Source organism: Leopardus geoffroyi, chromosome B3 (genome assembly GCF_018350155.1).
Source record: "Leopardus geoffroyi isolate Oge1 chromosome B3, O.geoffroyi_Oge1_pat1.0, whole genome shotgun sequence".
NCBI lineage: Eukaryota > Metazoa > Chordata > Mammalia > Carnivora > Felidae > Leopardus > Leopardus geoffroyi.
In genome coordinates, this window is record NC_059337.1 from 111682351 (window position 1) to 111703414 (window position 21064).

General features: G+C 39.1%; 1 protein-coding gene across 17 annotated transcripts in view; it reads left to right on the top strand.

Moving 5' to 3' along the window:
• The first annotated feature begins 10213 nt into the window (after positions 1 to 10213).
• The window catches only part of FUT8 (fucosyltransferase 8), a 310681-nt gene continuing 299830 nt past the window's right edge, over positions 10214 to 21064 (top strand). For 5 of the 17 annotated variants that reach the window (XM_045451271.1, XM_045451264.1, XM_045451279.1 and 2 more), the window contains exon 1: positions 10390 to 11547. The gene's annotated coding sequence lies outside the window, so the exon portion shown is untranslated. Of the gene's footprint in view, positions 11548 to 21064 lie in introns of all 17 variants that reach the window. The other 12 variants (XM_045451275.1, XM_045451277.1, XM_045451274.1 and 9 more) reach the window with 9 other exon arrangements.

A 21064-nucleotide genomic window follows, 5' to 3' on the forward strand; every position in this document is an offset into this window, starting at 1 on the left:
AATGATCTTTTGTTAGGATTTTGATTTTTTGAAAACAAAACATTGAGCCTGTCAGAATGAACTGAATATTGGTTTGGGATCAGAAGACCTGAATTCTACATGTGATTATACTGAACTATGAATTATATTAATGGTATCAAATAACTAGTCACCCAAGCCCTAAATCTCCTTCATCTTTAGTCACTTTTTCACCTCGTAAGTTACCACATTCTTCACATTTTCTAAAATTTACTTCCTGCTGTCCATTTCATCTTCTGGTTGTTCTTGTTTAAATTATTTTCTCCAGGGCCATGCAACATGTGATTGCGTAGGTTATCTACTGCATGTGGCAGAGGCCTTAGTGCTCACCAAACATCTCCCTTGTTGTTACGTCAGAGCCATAGGACTTCTGTTGCCACTATTTATATATTAGATATTCATAAACCCTGCGTTTCAACACCTGATAGAATTAGCTTTTAATGAAACTTGTCTGTAGATTAGCTTTTAAGATGTCTGTCTTAAAAATATAAAATAAAATATCTGTCTTTCCTATGTGAAGACAGTTTTGTTCCATTATCATAGGGCTTCACCTTTTTGCTGATTTTTTTTTTTTAATGTTTATTTTTGAAACAGAGACAGAGCGTGAGTGGGGGAGGGGCAGAGAGAGGGAGACCCAGAATCGAAACAGGCTCCAGGCTGTGAGCTGTCAGCACAGAGCCCGACGCGGGGCTCCAACCCACGAACTGTGAGATCATGACCTGAGCTGAAGTCAAACGCTTAACTGACTGAGCCACCCAGGCACCCCCCCCCCCCAACTTTTTGCTGATTTTAAAAGGAGCTATGAGTGTTGCATTTACATAACTCATGATTTCTTCCAAGCTCACTTTGTGACAACATAAGGGGAGGGCTGAGTTATTTCGTTGGTGAGAAGCTAGATGGTCCATGTGGAGACAAACTCCAACAGAGTCCACCTGACTTCATAAAGAAAACATTTACTGGAAACAATGCATTGGAAAATTAGCAAAGACCAATGTGGAGGCTGAGATTGAGTTGAGTTGAATTGATAAGTACCGAGAAGAGAAGGACAGAGTGGTAAGATCCCTATGTGAATATTAGTGGGATGAGGAGAGTTATAGACAACTGAAGGAGAAAGTGAGGGAAAAGAAAACAGCAGGATGTTAGAGATGTCAATTCCTGTGTGTACCCACCCCCTACTTCTGCTAAAGAGTTTGCCATGCTCAGGCACATAGCCCCTGCTGAAAGGGCAGCCATCACCACTTTGACACAGTAGTTTGGACCAGAATTAATACCTGACTGAAGGCCAAAGACCTATTATGTGACTTCGTAGAGAAAGACATGAAGACCCAACACGATTTCCCTCTGTGGAGAATGTGAATCAAGAAACTGAGAATTTGAAAGTTAAGATTGTGTCTTATGCTATGAAAAAGATGCAATTACAAGGGAACGAAAATTGTGAGCCTGCAGAAACCAAAAGGTAAAACAAAAAATGGAAGTCAGTTGTACTGAGAGAAGAGCAGAAGAGCAGAAAATGACATGGGGACCGTGAGAGGGATGAAAACATGGATCAGCAGATCTCCAGTTGCCTCAGTGGTTCAGCCACAGGATAAGTTTTGGTTCATGTATTTTGAAATGAAAACAGTTCAAATCCCCTTTTCCTTGGAGTAACCAAGTTACTTGGTTCCTTGCACCTTAAAGAGCTCAAGTAAGTTGGATGGACTTTCAGCCATTTGACGGAAGTGCCCCCAAAGACAGGGAGTGTATTTTAAACTAAAAGATCTGAATTCATATTCAGCCTTGAATATGAATATGTTGGCTCCACTTGACCCAATGTACACGAGTTTACGTGTAGAGTTGTAAACTGTGTCAGCGCCGTTTATAGGGTGTTGTTTTTAGAACCTTTACTCTTTGTTTTAAATACCAACACTTGTGTTGTAGAATGTACTGCAAAACTGAAATGACATTCAACCTTTGGCTAAGGAAATCTTGTCAATCACCTGTTTCTTTTTCTTCCTGAGATTCTGTTTTCATGTCCTTTTGACTTTGGATGTAGATCAGATAATAATAATAGTGTCCACAAAGGCTTGCTTTAGCTTAAGGTTTTTGTAAAGCTATAAATGGCTAACATTTGTTGTGTGCTCTGTGCCAGGTACTGTTCTTAAGAGCCTTACATGTAATAACTCATTTTATAATCATAAAAATCCTGATGAGGTAGATAATATTATCATTCCCATTTTACATGAATGAAAAAATGACACATAGTTTCAAAAAGTTTCCCAAGGTCTCATCGCTGTTAAGTGGCAGTGCTTGGATTCAAATACAGTTAGAATCTACTTTCTGTGGGGCGCCTGGGTGGCTCAGTCGGTTGAGCGTCCGACTTCGGCTCAGGTCACGATCTCACAGCTCGTGAGTTCGAGCCCCGCGTCGGGCTCTGTGCTGACAGCTCAGAGCCTGGAGCCTGCTTCTGCTTCTGTGTCTCCCTCTCTCTCTGCCCCTAACCCACTCGCATTCTGTCTCTCTTTCTGTCAAAAATAAACATTAAAAAAAAAAAAATTAAAAAAAAAAAAGAATCTACTTTCTGAATCTACTCTATACTGCCTTGTCCTCATGGAAACTAGAAGATCCTGACTAACCAGAGGTTATGAGTGCTTGATCCCCCTGGCAGTTATATTGCAATGAAAATTAATTAACTCATTCAGCAAGTATGATACACAGTGGTCATCAAGACAGAGAGGCAGGGTCTCTGCCCTCAAGGGACTTCTGGTGTTTCAGACTTTTGTCAGTTTGGTTAGAGTTAATCTTCCCCCTCCGAATCTAATTTTCCTTCTGGTAAACTCGTAAGATAGAGTTTTTGCCCCTGTAACGCAGAACCTTGGAACTTTGGTGATGTTAGCAAGACTCATTCTTATTGGAGCAAGTATTTATAACATATTGACAGTGGTAACTTTTTTTTTCTTGGCTGGAATTTTTCTCTCTGAATTTTTTTTTTCTTTTGCACCTATCCCATCTTTCCTCAGTCTGTATCTCCCCCCATCTCCAACTCCTGGTCTGTATCTTTGTTTTTGGCTTAAAATTTTTAAATAGAGTAGTATGTACTTGTCTTTGTTACATTTCTTTCAAATCTTTTTGGATTAATTTCTCTTTTTGCGGAGCATTAAAGATCTAACTTAACATAATTTATCAAACTACTATGGTATTGTATCAGGATTAGTTTCCGTGTCATGTAATAGAAAGATTTAGAAAACTATGGCTTAAATAAGAGAGAAGCTTATTTATTTATATATTTATTTATTTATTCACATGAAAGAATTTTGGAAGTGAGCAGCCCAAGACTGCCATGGAGGTTCTGCAAAGTTATCAGGGAGTCAGGTCCTTTCTCACTATTATGCTCTCCCCAAGGTTTGGCTATCCTCCTCATGGTCCAAGATGGCTGAAAGGGCCCCCGTCATCACATTATGGCCCGGGATGCAGAGAACAGGTAAGAAGCGTATATTCCTTTCTTTTTATAACTTTTTAAAATGGTTGTCTTTATTTATTTTAAGAGAGATAGAGAGCAAGCAGAGGAGGGACAGAGAAAGAAGGAGACAATCCCAAGCAGGCTCTGCACAGTCAATGTGGGGCTAGAACTCACAGTGAGATCATGACTTGAGCTAAAATCGAGAGTTGGGCACTTAACCAAGTGAGTCACCCAGGTGCCCCAATTTTATTTTTTAAAATAGAAGTCCCACACAACATTTCTGCTTAGATCTCAACAGCCAGAATTTAGCCATGTGGCCACACCTATGCAATGGAGACTAGAAAATACTCGTTTTTAGCTAAGTGGCAATATGGCCATCTGAAAATTGGGGGTTGGCTCTTATGGAAGAATGAGAAAACAGAAAAAGGGATATAATTGGAGTCTCTGCTACAGGTACATTACATATAGTTGATAAAAATTTATTGATTCATTTTTATAAACTTGATCATATTCTTAGAAGTAACACTCAAGTTGTTAATAAAGATAATGAATTTAAGGATTTTCCTTTTATTGTTTTTTTTACTTTATGATAATATAATATCGCATACCATTGCATTTATCACATCTAAAGTAAACCCACCTAAAATTAGTTTATGCAAAATAGGGAATATATTAGAAGAATATTGGGGGGGAACTTTGGAAGGGACAACCCAAAGCAGAAGGAAAGGCAGAGATTCTGCCAATGGTCAAGAAAACCTGGAGCTGAGAACTCCAGTATAACAAAGACACTTTCTTCGTCTTCTCTTCTTCCCTCTGTCCATTGACTGTATTTTCTCAATTCAGAATGTGTTTCTCCACTTGGCCAAAAACAAAAACAAAAACAAACAAACACCACCACCCCCCTCAAAAACCAAAACACGTCCTATGACATCTTCTACATTATATATCTAGCTGAGACTTGCGATGACCTCTCTTACAAAGTCTAAAAATCTTGGAGGACTAGCTTCATTGGCCCATCTTGGGTCAAGTGTCCACTTCTTGACCAGTTAGTTGTGGCCAAGGGCCAGTCAGTAGTAACAAGGCTTTTCGTGCTGCCATAATATGGTAGATGTGTGGAAATGGGAGGAGCAGGTACTGGCTATACAATTGTATAGGCTACACTAGAATTATACATGCTAGAAAAACACAGGTCAGTGGTCTGAATTAAAAAGGAGAACAGGATCTATGATAATGTAAAAAAAAAATTGATTTAGCCATGAATAAACACCATTTGATAGATCTGCAATATATGGAATGTTTATTAAGTGTCAGGCATTGTGCTGAGTGCTTTTTACATGTTGAGTCATTTATTCCTCACAACTCTATGAGCTAGAGATTATTATCCTCTTTTACAGATGGAAAATCTGAGCTCAGGGAGTTTAAGTAACTTGTCCAAGAACATATTGCTAGTAAGTAAACTACATTTGTTTTAACTTCAGCATTTTTAACTACCAGGGTAATATACTGACTGTCTCATTGCTTCTCTGTCTTCAGTTGGAAACTATGGTCATGTTTTCAAAAAAAAATTTTTTTTTAATGTTTATTATTTTTGAGGGGGGCGGGGAGGAGCAGAGAGAGAGAGAGGGAAGGAGACACAGAATCTGAGGCAGGCTCCAGGCTCTGAGCTGTCAGCACAGAGCCTGATGCCAGGGCTTGAACTCACAAACTGTGAGATCATGACCTGAGTCAAAGTCAGATGCTTAACCAACTGAGCCAGGTATCCCAAGAAACTATGGTTATTTTTGATGAAACAATTATTAGTTATTTTCCCCCCCTTAGTTCTGCCTTAACAAAGCTATGTGAACTTGATGAATCTTGTAGTGTATCTGGGTCTTAATCTCTTCATCTGTAAAAAGACTGGGTTGTATTACATTAATTTCCCCCCTTGTTAGTGCAGGTAATGTTTTATTTAAAAAAAAATTTTTTTTTCAACATTTATTTATTTTTGGGACAGAGAGAGACAGAGCATGAACGGGGGAGGGGCAGAGAGAGTGGGAGACACAGAATCAGAAACAGGCTCCAGGCTCTGAGCCATCAGCCCAGAGCCCGACGCGGGGCTCGAACTCACGGACCGCGAGATCGTGACCTGGCTGAAGTCGGACGCTTAACCGACTGCGTCACCCAGGCGCCCCTAATGTTTTATTTTTAAAGGCAAGAGTATGAGCTATGATATGAAAACAATTTTAATTCATCTAATATTTTTGAGTGCTTCTTGAGTCATATCTGTGTTATGAACTGTGATGAAATTAAAGATATACACGATGTAATTTCTGCTTATGGTGTTACAGAGAAACAAACAGAATTATTATTTTGCAGAATTAGAAGTCCAGAGAAGAGTAGCCTTCAGGAGTGATACAACCTGCAGCTCAAACATATCTTCAAGGGTTTTCCTCTTTGCCATCTTCAGTGTGTTGACTTCATTTTAAGGTTAATTCCTCTTGTGTTTGTTAGATTGCTGCCAGTGGCAATCTCTATTATGCGCTGACTCATTGTACCTGGTAAGCGAGAATCCTCTCTAAGCAGGGAGTAAAAATCCTTTCCTTCAGTCTGATTGGGCCAGTACACCCCAGGGCTATAATGGTTTTCAGGTATATTAGGATATACCTGAATTAGAATTAGAATTAGAATTAGAATTAGAATTAGAATTGTCTAAGACCTAGTATAACCTAGATTCCAGGTCACGCTGCAGTAAAAAACAACCCCAAATCTCAGTGGTTTAAACAATAAAGGTATATTTTTTTTCTCATGTATCCATCCTGTCCTGATGAGGATGGGAGGTAGGGTGTTCCCATTGTCCCCTTTTAGGCACGAAGGCTGACACAGGCTCTATCATCTTCAATAATACTTGTTTTGAGACTGGGGAAGAGTAAACATTGTAAGAACTTATACTTGCAATTAAATTCTATAGCTGGAAGCGATACATACCACTTCTAACTACAACCCTCTATAGACTAGTGACTATAACTAGTCACATGGTTCAGCTCAACTGCAAGGGTAGAGTTGAGCAGTAGGGATATATGTGTGAAAATGTAATCTTTTTATATGCAAGGAAAGAGGGTAAGCAAGTCTCTACCATACTAGGGAATTAATTTATTGATTGACAGGCTAATTCAATTGCCCTTGTATAGCTAGAGGTTGGATGGTTACCTAAAAAACAAACAAACATAACAAAAAACGAACTCTATTAATGAGGAAGGAATAGGAGTGGATGTGAATAATTAAATTATATGATGCTTTATCTCAATGAAGAAGACAGAGATTTCAGCCATGGAGGAAAGTCATAGAAAGAGATAGTTTCATTAGTCTTTAAATCAATCACTTCATTTACTCTTCTGATTGGAAAGATTGGATCTTCTCTTTAATGAGTGGGTGTAGACTGAATTTCTATTTAGGGAGTTGGTTCACAGTGACTTTGAAATGTTTACTGGATTTCAAAGTATAGACTGTTTTTCCATATCTCGTTTTGGTTGCTGGCAGTGGTGTGTCAAGCTGGCTAGATTTATAGTTTTAAAACAGGCAAAGAACCAAAATTTCTCTAGACCACCCCCTTTATTTTACAGATAAGAAAACTAAGGGCCAAATGGATTAAATGATTATCTCAAGGTCTACCTTTATTGCATGTAATAAACAGTGTTGCCTTTTGAATGATCTCCTGCAAAATGGAATCCTCTAAGTAGATATATCTAGAGCAGTACTTAGAAAATAAGGACAATTAAAGATTATGAAGAAAGTTTCCATGACTGACATTCAGTTGTTTCACATTGGTCGAGATGGAAACATTTCTAAACGATCTGGTAAGTAGCTAATGCTGAGAACCTCTTTAACTCTTCTCTGTGACCTCATAGATTCCATTATAATAACAGGATCTACTTCAAGGGTTGATTTGAGAATTAAATGATGGAGGCAAGAGTTTATCATGGTACCTGACACTCAGCAATATTACACTTCGGCTATTATTAAAATGGTAATTATTAAAATGTCATTAATAAAATGGTAGTAGTAAACTTGAAACTAGTTCCTGCATGAATGTTCACAACTTTGGAAATGTGATAATATTCAAGTTCATTAACTTTGATCTAGCTAATCTCTCAATAAAATGGCCACTCCTGTATTCACTTTAACTTTCATTTTCATCTTTTTCATTGTCTAATGGTTGACAACTTCTTGCCCCACCCGCAAGACCCCACAGCTCTGGTTGATGACTAAGAAGTTGACGCAGGCTGCGTAAAAGAATGTAACATACCGACAAGGTTCTATTAGTTCTTGGGATAATATGACATAAAGAATGTTCTGCACATTCTCTTGCTGAGCAGAACTTATCTGTTAAGTTTTCAGATAAGCAAAGATGGGTCTAAAAGCTAGTTTGTGAAGGAAGGTTGGAGGAAGTGGTGGAACACTTGTACTTGCTTAAGCAAATATCAGAAACTAGGAGTGATGAGAAGCAGAGGCAGGCAGCTGGGGTGAGAAGAGAGAGTGAGGGGCCCCAGGAGCAGCAGTGGATGGTGGGGGTGGGGCAGCTGGAGCTTGTGGAGAAAACATCCTTTGATAGAGATGTCTTCTGGTGGCTAGTAATGTTTAGAACCTTCTGGAGATACTTGCTCTCTCAGAAACTTAACCTAGCAAGAGAAAGGCAGAGTTTTAGTAATATTCCTCTCTGGAGAGAGTAGAAGAAATGTATTTTTTAAAAGCTGGAACTGTCGGGAATTTTTTTTGGAAATTCATCATTGGCTTGGAACTCAGTGGGTAAAGGTTTATTCCGAAAGTCAGTTGTATAACTGATACTTCAGTTCTGAGGTGGCAGTTCAATCCTGGGCACGTCCTGGAAAGGGCTTTGTTAACAGTGTTTTGTCACAGGGTGAGAAGCACATTGCCTCATCACAGCACAATCAGAGCTGCTAGATAGCTAGTTTCTGAGTATATTCTAGAGACACCCAAGTTATTTGGCCTTTTAATATGTAATATACTATCCTACCAAAGTGCACTAAATCTTGGACATTCCTAGGAAACTTTTTATTAAAAAAATTTTTTTTTAATGTTTTTATTTATTTTTGAGACAGAGAGACAGAGCATGAGCAGAGGAGGGAAAGAGAGAGAGAGAGACACAGAATCCAGAGCAGGCTCCAGGCTCTGAGCTGTCAGCACAGAGCCTGACGCGGGGCTCGAACTCATAGACTGTGAGATCATGACCTGAGCTGAAGACTGACGCTTAACCGACTGAGCCACCCAGGCACCCCTAGGAAATTGTTTTTTTTTTTTTTTTTTTTTTTTAAAGCAAAAGCAGGTAGAGAAGGTAAGTAATTTTTTTTTTTTTTAATTTTTAAAAGCTTTTATTTTATCTTGTAAGTTTATTTATTTTTTGAGAGGGAGAGAGAAGGGCAGAGAGAGAATCCCAAGCAGGCTCTGTGCTGTGAATGTGGACTCTGAGGTGGGGCTTGAAACTCACAAACAGTGAAATCATAACCTGAGCCAAAGTCCGGAGTTGGATGCTTAACAACTGAGCCACCCAGGTGCCCCAAAAGATTTTATTTTTAAGTAATCCCTGCACCCAAGGTGGGGCTCAAACTCACAACCCTGAGATCAAGGGTTACATGCTCCACTGACTGAGCCAGCCAGGTGCCCTGAGAAGATATGTATTTTAATTCCTACGTTTTTGGAAAGGAAAAATGAAGGCCAGATAAAAAACTGGATGTCTTGAGGCAAATGTAAAATAAAGCTTTGAAGTTGGAGATCTTAAAGCATTATATAAGGTAAGCTTTAAAGTTAAACATGCTTGGTAAAATATTTTTAAACATGCTGTTTAAACTAAGAAGTAAATATCCATCTCACCTCTGACTTCTAAAAAGTATCTAGAGTATGACTTATAAGACTTCAGCCTTTACCTCATCTTACTTTGGCATAACCTAAAATTTCTGTTCATTTCCAACTACCAAAGCTTGTGGTCCTCCAAGCAGAATTCCGTTCTATTTGTAAGCTTGGTACAGAAACCTTTTTAGTGGAGGACAGCAACCATGCATTCAGTAAAAAATTGTTGAATATGGATATACAAGCTCTCTGAACTGGAACATAATTCTGATTATGCTAGTATATTGTTTTTGTGTGACTTTAGATAGGTCACTCTACTTTTCCCTTAGTTTTCTCTTCTTACAGGGAGATAACAGCCATAAAAACGACTGTAAACTACTTTGCTGAGAGCTTTTTCGTTAAAGGACTGACAATAAATATCAGAGTCACAAGGTCCAGCAAACCCAAGAAGCTGAGCTTATTGAGGGCAGGAAACTTTTTTTTCTTCTTTGGAAATCAGTAGTTATCTTATTTGTTTTTTCTGTAATACAGTTCCTGGCCTATAAAAAGGTCTCAATAAACACTGTAAATTTATGAATGTTATTAGGCAGATTGCAGTCTTGGCAGACCAGTGCCTTGTAAATCTCTTTTCTGTGATCTTTTTCATACTCAGCATCTAAAACGCCGCTGCTATTTGTTCTGGGATAAGTACCTAAGCAAGGCACTTAAAAACACCCAAGTCTAGAGAAATAATTTTTCTGTCCTCAGGGCACCATCTCGCTTTCCACGGTACCGCGCTCTAGGCTTGGGATCTGGGTCCGGAGGCTACAGGGAAGAGTTGGGAACGGGAAGCTCATTCTCCGGCCGTCTGATTGGTCGGCTCGCACTCCACTCACATGGCTCGCGTCTTTGATTGGACCTCGTGGCACCCCCTCCCTCGGCCCGCGACTACTTTGTGTGCCGGGGCTGCGCGCTTAAGTCCTCCGGCTCAGCTCACCGTCTGGGCCGGTCTGACCTAGCTCTTCGGCCCACTGCTCTGCATCGCGGGCGCCAGGAATTTCCCGAGTGCGTGCGGGTAGGAAGCATCCTAGGGAACCCCTCCTCCCCAAAGTTCTCTTTCCCGTTTTGAATAAACTTCCGCTTCAAAGGGGCTGTCGCAGCCGCGGGTCGGGAGAGAGGCTAGGCATCAAACTCAGGCCCTTGTGGGAGGTCTTTCTGTCGGGGCAGATGTAGAAACAGTTCTCACAAGATAAAACAGGGCTCCGCTAATTGCATGTGGGTGCGATGCCATTCTGTGGTCACGCCGCTAGCTGCAGCCGAACGGCCAGACCTGGGCTACAGGGGCTGAGCAGCAGCGATCACCTCTAAAAAGTAGCAAGGAGCCTGCTTCAGTACTAGTGCTCCTTAGGGCCGCGGGCTGCACTGGCATGGGCCAGTCCTTCCCCCGGCTATCGAGAATATGGCATTCCCGGGAGATGGCGCTCCCGGGAGTGGGGAGTTCGGCTCGACTCGCCCCCAGCAGTCTCCGGCCTGCAGGCAGTAGAGGGCGGCCTGTGCTCGTGTAGGAGCCGGCGCCCGAGCGCAGTTGTTGCCCTGTTGGAAGTCTCCCGGTCCCTCTGTGGCCCGCGGCTCCCTGGCAGCGGATGCTGCAGCTACGCTATCCACGGCTCAGCTAGAAGGGGGCGGGAAGAAGCCGTGGCACATGCCAGGGTCGCCGTAGGTGGCAGCCGCCGGCGCATGCGCGCCCTCTCCCAGAAGCCTGTAACGCTGAGGGGCGCGCGCCCCCACCCGCGCGCGCACGCTTGCGCTAGCCAAGGCTTCCCCGCCTGCGCTCGTTGTCAGAGCCGCTCCGGCGCGTGCGCGCGTTATCTCCGGCAGACCCGAGTAGCCAGGTTCCCTAAGCTCCAGGCCCCCGCCCCACATCGCCCCCTCCCAGCCCCAGTCAACCCGTCCCCTTCCTCTCCTCGCGGAATGGGGCCGGCGCTGCTCGGGGTCGCGCGCCAGGGACCCGGCTCGCGCTCGGTCTCGCGCTGTCAGCGACTGCCCCGCTCGCGCCGCCTCGCGCTCTCGCTCAGTCAGTGGCGCCGAAGGCTCCGTTAAGCGGCGGCGGCGGTTCCTGTTTCCGTTTCTTCGTCTCCCTTCAGTCGGGAGTAGCATCCTCCACCCAGCCACCCCTCCCACTCCCCAACGGGGCAGCTGCAGCTGAGGGCTGTGGCGGCGGCGGTGGCGGCGGCTACTGGGGACGGCGGAGACCGCCTCTGCTCCCGCCTCGGGTAAGGGGGCGTTGGGAGCCGGGCCCCGCGCGCCTCGGGGTCTGGGGCTGGGCTAGCGCGGGATCCGAGGAGGCTCTGGGGATGTGACTGGGGCTGTCGCCGCTCTTTTCCCCCAGGCGTTCCCCGGGCCTGTTGCTGCAACTGCTGCTTACCCAGCGGCTCCCGGAAAAGTGGGGAGTAAGCCCCCGGGACGCTCCGGCGCGGCCCGGGGGCGCGAGCTGAGGGTGAGGGGCGCCTGCCTCCGCGGGTGTCCTCGGCGTCGCGCATCCTTGCTTCGGGCAGGGGCCGAAGCCGTGGAGAGGAGAAGGGATGATGGGGGCGGGGGTGGGAGGTGTCCCTCTTCTCTCCTCTCCACCTACCTGCCCTTTTGCCAGCAACTCGTTCCCTGTAGTCACGGACTGTGGGGAGGAGGATGCTTGTACGTTTCCGGCTTTCGTGAGGGGTTCTCTGGCCAGAAATCGGGGACTGGACCCGTACAAAGATCCGCTCCCGGCGAGGGGCCAATGCCGGGGCAGTTAAAAGGCGTGAGTGCCACTGCATCCCCCAATTGATGTGGAAATGATGAGCTGGCGGCTTTTGAGTATCTAAACTTATTTGGGAAGGTTAAATGAGCCCTTATTTATTAAAGAAGATTTGTCCTGCAAGAGTGAGTGGGTTGTCGGGTGCAGCACCTGTTCTTTTACTGTGGTGATTGCAATCTTCAGCCATACAGAACGTCAGAGACGCAGTGTAAGTTAAATGGCAGTGACTTGGTTAGGGTTTATCCCTGGTGAGCTCTTAGCGTTTTGCCGTATATTATTAGACTTTTGATTGAGGCCTTGGAGAAAGGCACGAAGAGGTGTTTTCTTCTATCCATGTTTGAATTAATTTACAGTTGACTTAAGCCAACTCAAGAAGGCGAACCTAGGAAATTCAGAATCTCCAGTAATAACCCCAAACTTCAAGGTAACGCAGAACAGATTTCAACAAAAGTTTTCTGTCGGTTTAGAATTAAGCTCATCAGGGGTAACTGACCGAACTTTAACTTGGCTGTCTTTAGAAACTGTAGGCAAGGTTTCATTGCAGTTTTTTTTTTTTTTCTTGTTACTCCTGGGGTTAAGTGTATATTTATTTTCTTGATTAAATTTAAATTTCATGTTTTTGACGCATAATTCTTTTAAAGGGTGCATTATATAGAAAACATTTTAGGAGAGAAATTAAACATAACAGTGCTGTACTGAAATAATAGAGTAAGTTGTATTCTCCCTTCTCTGAAATAACCTAAAAAAAACCCCTAAACGTATGCTAAATGATAAGGTCTTGTACATTGCTAACCTTATGAGATATACCATGAAATGTGTATAGAAAGTCTTAATTGCTCCATATGAAAATACAGTATTAGGGTAGTAAGGATAAGGTGGGCATTCAAACATTTGAATTTGTTATTTTACAGTTTAGTATGTAGAAATGTAGGGAGTTAAAAATGAATAGGCTGTAAGGAACATAGAAGATGGTTGGAGACCTGGATTTTCCTTTTGCTGCTTTTATAAATTGAGAATTGTACTTGAAGAGCTGAACAGCTGGAATGAAACTTGCATGGATTGCAGAAACATGCAAAAATGTATCTTTGATCAAGTAGTGAGTTAACATGAGTATATTGTGGTTTATTAGGATAGTGATTCAAAATAATTCCCATAAAATATAGCACTATATATATTGTTTAGGATGTTCTTAAAGAGTCACTTGAAGTTATTTTCCTACAGGTCAGTTCTTTTTGAGATGTATGGAATTAAAAAAATAATTCTGATTACATTATGCAGTGTTTGATTTCAGTTTTAATTAGTTATTTTAAGGTACTGGAATTTTCTTAAAAGAGGTGAATTTTGAAATTTGCTAGTGGTTTGGAAAAACTTGTGTTGTTGTTTATTTTTTTAAGTACAGTTATATTAGTAGGTTGGTCTGGAGGGGGAGCTAGTGCCAAAGCAAAGAAAGCATAGCTTAATATGTGTTTGAACTTTTAAAATGCCCAAACCCTGATTTTTATGACCTGAAGGAACATAAATTTTTAATTAAAAGAGTAAAGGAATTGATATGGGAATATATCTGTATATAGTTATTTGTGGAATATGTATGTATATTATATATATACATATATATATTATGTATAATATATATTATATATATGTATATATAATATATACATGTATTATATATATAGTATTACAAATTAAATCTTTTCATGATCTGACATAATGGAAAGTAGATGCTTCAGGTTTATTGAATTTCTCATTTAAAATCTCAGAAAATATGCCCCATAATGTAGAATGTGTGATAGTAAGTTTCTTAATCTTCTTGTGCATTGCATCAGAGGGGAAATATATCTTAATCCTTTGTGCAAGTTGTATGTTCATAAATTTTTTCTTTATAATATCTATAGTCCTAAAATTTCAAAAATCAAGTAGAGTCTTATATAGACGAATATATTGACTGGGTAGTTAGTAAGCTAAATATTTATTAAGAGTAGAGATAATTTCATTAAGAAATGGACCCTTCAGACATCTGGAAAGCAGGATCCCAAGGTCACCTCTTAACCTCTGTCTTCTGTAATATAGCACAGTGAGTCCAGTGGCTTTACCAAATTGAACTTGTGCCTTTGACTATAAAGCAATTATTTTTTGGTTTATGGTGCTTTATTTAGATGTCACAACTGTAATAAGTTAGATATGTTATTTACTTCTCACAGTACACATATTCATATTCAAGGCTAGAAATTGATAATGTATGTATTAAAATCATTAGAATTTTTTTTTCTGGAAATAGTGGCTGGGCTGTTTGTTCTCCATTGTTTTCTATTATGTAAATTGAATCTCAATGCTGATAAAATAAAAAAAATAGATTCTTTGAAAGGAATGGCCATACCTGTGAGATGTATGGTAGTGAGGTGTTTACCACTTTTAAGGGGTTTATGCTATAAATTAAACAATGTTTTATAAGACATGCCAGACTATTTTTATGTATTTTTTTCCAGTTCTTAAGTGGTTATTTTTGATTTACTATAAACTGCATTACTAAATCTCCTGGTTTAATTAAATGGTAAATCCACACATTTCATATTATAGAACACTTATAAAAGAGCTTCCATTTTACAATCATAAGAATAAATATAAAAAATGTAATTTTTTAAAACTTAAAAATAAAGCACAACTAAGATTCTAAACAATTCTGAAACTACAAGTATTAATATTAATACATGCATCAGTACTGGTTCTGTTGGTAGTCTTCAGAAGAGATACTAACTTCCAGGCTTCTACAGTCAGTGCTATAGTAGGTGTAGCCTTTAAAGGACCAGTACAAGATTTCCTTTGGTTCCCTTCTTAATGAGTCTGTAGTTTATATTTCTGTACCATAAAGTATATAGTTTCTTTTTGGCAGTTTGAGTTGTTATTAAATTGTAGTTTGCTATAATAAGACAAACAGGCCTAAAAGTAAAAGATATTTACAATTGATTTTTAAAAAACCATTTTAAAATTCCCAACAGAAGACTATTGTATGGGGATGAGTATGCATTTAAGATACATTTTTTAAGGTATTAGGCTCCTTTCAACCTTCCTTTCTCTCTGTATTCTACTCTGCAGTCTACATCCCCTCTTACTCAACCTCCTTCCATATCCCACAATTTTCTCTTTGAAACGATTAGGGATCGGACCAATAAAACGAATGATATCACTCACTTGGCATAGGGTTATTCTTCCTTGATTAAATAAATGACTTTATATCAATATCTACAATATTCTAAACATGTAACTCATATAAACTTTACTTTCTATTAAAAAATTTTTTTTTAATGTTTATTTTTGAGAGAGACAGAGAGTGAGTGGGGGAGGACAGAGAGAGAGGGAGACACAATATCCAAAGTAGGTTTCAGGCTCTGAGCTGTCAGCAGAGCCAGACGCAGGGCTTGAACCTAGAAACCATGAGATCATGACCTGAGCCAAAGTCGGATGCTTAACTTGACTGAGCCACCCAGGCACCCAATGTACATTTTACTGTTAATGGGAGAACACATAGGGCCCATGAGATCATGCTATGTATTTCAGTATAAGTTACTCATATTTGTTACAGAAAGTAGAGCTATATGGTTAATTTCATTTAAGTTTTTATTTTTGAAATTCATTTTTTAAAAATGTTTATTTTTGTGAGGCATCCAGAGAGCATGAGAGAGCGTGAGTGGGGGAGGGGCAGAGACTGCCTTTCAACCCACTCAACCATCCAGGTACCTCTCACTTAAGTTTTCTTTTAAAAAGACTTTAATTACCAAAACCCAATACCTCACTCATCGGCTACTTTTAAAAAATATCTTTTTCTGGGGCTCCTGGGTTGCTCAGTCAGTTAAGTGGCCGACTTTGGCTTAGGTCATGATCTCATCGTTCCTGAATTTGAGTTGCATCGGGTTCTGCACTGACTGTGGAGCAGTCTGCTTGGGATTCTCTCTCTCTCTTTCTCAAAATAAGTAAGTAAACTTAAAAAAATATATATCTTTTTGTGATAGTTTTTTTTTTTTTTTTTTTTTTTTTGGTGGTCAGAAAATGACATGTGAAGAGGAAATATGTCTCAGGTTTTTAAAAAAATTGACAAATTTTACCAATATAAGGCTAGTGCTGATGTGGTTCAAACTTGTCTTTGCTATTACTCTCTTTTCTTTTATATTGGTTCTATAGTATAGCCTCCTCATTGAAGCACTGAAATAAAGCTTGAAAATCACTATTGAAATGCCTCCTATGTTTTTTGTATCTTGGAACTGGGTTTTTCAAATGTATCTTAGCAGTGGGATAAACTGAATAAATATGACTCAACATACTTATTTTATGATCAGACTTAGCATTTTTACTTGTCACAGTCTTGATGACTGGTTAATGTAAATAAAGTTCACAGTATAAAATAAATAATAAAATGTTAATATCAATTGTAGATGTAAATGGGAAATTAAACTGATGTTTATTTTATAGAATCTGAGTTATGAGAAATATTACATGATATGAACTTTAAATGTAACTTTCTGATTATAAATGAATAAAAGTAACATAAAAACGGGAGAGTCTTCTGTTTGATTTACTACAAACATACAACTAAAATGAACCTGTTTTATGTTTGTATAAATTTTTTTATTCAATTGACTGTTAATGAACCATGAATGAATTTTAAATTTTTAATAATTTTGTGGCTGGTTATTTATATTATAATATCCCTTAAATGAGATATGAAATTCCATTAATACCTGGAGCCAAAATAATTTGCCTGTGGTAAAAAAGGTATTTACAAACCATCAAACTATAAAAGCATAGCAATGTTATTTTATTTTTTTTTTTTTAATTTTTTTTTTTCAACGTTTATTTATTTTTGGGACAGAGAGAGACAGAGCATGAACAGGGGAGGGGCAGAGAGAGAGGGAGACACAGAATCGGAAACAGGCTCCAGGCTCTGAGCCATCAGCCCAGAGCCCGACGCGGGGCTCGAACTCACGGACCGCGAGATCGTGACCTGGCTGAAGTCGGACGCTTAACCGACTGCGCCACCCAGGCGCCCCTCATAGCAATGTTATTAAATGACTAAGTCATCACTCCATAAGCTAGTTTTAAAAATCATGTGTATAATTTTTAAAATATAATTGATAATAATATCGTGATTGGTAAAATATAATTGATCAAAATATAATTTGTAGCTTCTATATGATACATTGTTTCAGCTTTTAGCTATGTTTGGGGCAGTCAGTGAAGGGAGGGAGATTGAGAGAGTCAGAGGATCTTACTGGTTGATGAGCCTGCTTTGTTTGGAAGTGAGGGGGATTTCTTCTTCAGTTTTTCTTTCTCCCTCCATTTCCTTCTTTTCTCTGTCATCCTTCCTCTCCCAGTAGTGGGAGGGAGTTGACCATCCTTACAGGATTTTTTTTTTTTCTTATAGAGTTCATACAAAGAACATTTCCTGATAAAACATTAGCTTTTATGTTACAATAGATTTATTATAATGGTTTCATTTCCTTTGAGGCAATAGGCAAGAGACTTAGAACTTTAGTTGGGGCAGGGTTTAATATGATTTATTAAAAATAATTTTGTAACTCCATATAAAAAGGGATATGGGGTTGTTGGTTCATTGTTAAGGGTGCTGTATCAGTCACATTATTGTTCTGCGTAATATTTAATATATCATAAACCCCTCTTCCAGTTTCCTGGAATGTATTTTCATGTCTCCTCTGTTGTCTTCATCTGTGGAGTATCTGTTTACAAGGAATTGGTTTTTAGAATATCTCTTCAACTTCTTTGTGTGCCCTCATTGCAGTAATAAAAATGTAAAAAAAAAAAAAAAATATTGTGTCCCTTGAAGAGGACTAACAAACTAATATGAACAGCAGCGTTCTCCATTCATGGGAGTACTGTTAGCAAGTTTAAGCCAGTTACTGTGAAAAGGTCACAGGGAGAAAGTGTGTTTCATAATTCGGGCCCCAATCATTTGGGATCTGATTGATTAAGTTTCTCTAACACATGGGATTGTACCTGAAAGATATATATTCAGTTGAGATTGTGTTACATTTTTCATGTCTTGAGTTCTTTGAATAACTACTTAATTCATTCAGTTACCAAATGTCAAAAGATTGTAATTTTGAGAAACCTACTCTTTAAAATTAAGAGCTTAAGCTAGGGTAAATATTTTGCTTTCTTTTTATAAGTTGCAGATTTTTCTTTCTCTTTTAGGAAGTTTGGTGAAACTCTAGGGCTTAGGAAGGTGGTAATTGAAATTCTTGAGGCCAAAAAAAGTCTTTCCTTAGCCTTAGTAAACTGAACCCCAGCAGAATGGGAAATGTAGGTTTACTAAGTAATTTTGACTGTTTCCTCTGACATAATTACAGATATCTAGGTCTCCGTTAATTAAAAGTCTGTTTATTTTTAAGGTTCAAACAGTGGTACTTCTCATAGATGTAAAGCATTAACTGTTACGAGAGAGATACAACTTATTTTTAATTTGTAAGTAAAGAATAGGCTGTCAGTGCTGAATAAGCTGAAGAAATGTATGCCTAATTAGGATGCACAAATAATAAACTAAAGAAACTTGCTAATATACAATTAAAAATGGCTCCTCTAAATAAAAAGACTATTAGTGTTTACATTATAATGGCCCAAAGATGTCATGAAAATGAAATCACTAAAGAATTCTGTTTTGGAGCAATTTGTCAGACCAGATAACAGTCTGTTATCCTGCAGAGGCTTATTTACATCAGTGCTGGTCCTACCTAAAGGGAAATAATGATCAATAACCAAAGTGTTTTCACGGGATTTTTTTGCACGTTTCCTATGTGTATATTTGTGCACTTCTTGTTACTTTGTTTCCATGGAAAATGTAAGGTTGGAAAATAAGGTACCCAGGTTTTGGAAATTCTGAAGGGAAAAGGATCTGAAGTTTGGAAAAAAGCTGTTCTTTTTGGTGTGTTTTCCTGATACTTTTGATAGTGATAATTTCCTGAGACTTGTATGGACTTAAAGCCAAATCTGAGTTCTTTAACTTATTTTTTGAATAGCTTTATTGAAATATAAATTATGTCTCATAAAATTCACAGTTTAAGTTTTAATAAATTTATACAGTTGTATAACAGTTACCACAATTTAATTTTAGAATGCTTTCATCCGCCAGAAAGCTTCCCCGTGCCCACTTTCCCGATTCCTGCTCCTATCCCGCAGCCCTAGGCAGCCACTGATCTGCTTTTGTTACTATAGTTTTGCCACTTCTAGAAATTTGATGTTAATGGAATCATACACTATGTAGTCTTTTGTGTCTGGCTCCTTTCTTTTAATATAATCCTGTTTAGTCATTTGAATGAATGGTTAAAGTAGAAAAGCTTTGAACTTGAAATCAGGAGACTTGGATAATAGTGTTGGCTTTGCCATCAAATGTGTAAACTTGGGTAAGCCACCTGTTGCCTCTGGGCCTCTGCTGCTTTTTCCATAAAATCAAATTATTTTGATTTTCTTCTATTCCAGTTTTTACAGCTGGGTAGACATTCACTGACCTTTTCCTAGAATGTACCTTAACTCTTCCCCTTAAATATAGTCACTTTATTTTATTTTATTTTTTTTTCAATCAGAAATGAAGCTTAAGGTCTAATATATGTGAGTCAACAATGGAGGAATTTGGGACTGTCTTGAAGAAACAAGACAGCTGATTAAACTTTTCTTGAGCATTTCTTAGTTCAGGTGTATAACTTTGAGAATAGGGACAATGATAAATGCTGAGTTAATAATAAATATCTTTGAAGAGAATAAAGGTAAAGTTGAATAATCCTCAGAAGTAGAGCTTTAAAATGGATTGAAGCTTATGAATGTAAGAAAAAGACTATGCTTTAAATTAATGTTTTTGTTTTGAGAGTAGAATGTGGTGTGGAGAGATTTTAGTTAAGTTTAAGATGACTTAGGCTCAAGGCAGCTGTGTGAGATTAGACTGTTTTTTTTAAGAACCAATGGAAATGTATAGCTACCATTGGGAAGACTGTCCTAGGGCTCATGAACAGGCAAAGCTGACAGGTAATATTCAGGTGACAAACTAAGGAAAAAATACACATATAGGGAATTAAAATTAGTGCTGTATGTGTGTAAATGTATATGTTTGTAACAGGAGTAGACAACTGACTGAGTAGGCTAGCATTAGGTATATGCCAGAAGGGTAATGGACATTTTCACTATAGTATGCAAAAAGATAGGGCATTGAATAACAACTAGCTAAATTTAAAAATGAGAGTGCTATAACTACTTTGAATATTGAATAATTTGACTCTTAGAAACCATCAGAGCTGCTTATATTATCTATAATAGTAGGAACTGTGGCTATAAAATGATCGCATTTTTATTTTTACCCAGCCTACTAGAATGTATGAGTGGTAACCCACGGAGCAGACAGTGTGGAGGAGGGGAATATAGTCATAAATATATTTTAGTGATGGTGTCATTATAGCAGCATAAAATTTCTTGCATGTTTTATTTTTTAATTTTTTTTAACGTTTATTTATTTTTGAGACAGAGAGACAGATTATGAACGGGGGAGGGTCAGAGAGAGAGGGAGACACAGAATCTGAAACAGGCTCCGGGCTCTGAGCTGTCAGCACAGAGCCCGACGCGGGGCTCGAACTCACAGACTGTGAGATCATGACCCGAGCTGAAGTCGGACTCTCAACTGACTGAGCCACCCAGGCGCCCCTTGTTGCATGTTTTATAGTCATATTTTTTGTTCATAAGTGGTATTTCTAATTTAGATAAACCACCTTATGATAACCAGAAATATTCCCAATGTGAAACCTATATTTAATAAATGAAGATTTGTCACTTTGACAATAATATATAGATTATGTTAAGACTTTAAAGGAGTTCTAAAAGTTGAATCCCATAGCTTTTTATGCAATGGCAGCATTCTAGGAGTAAGTATGAGAGCTTTATTTTTTTTCTTAAAAGTTTTTAAAAAAATGTTTGTTTATTTTGAGAGAGAGAGAGAGAGAAAGAGA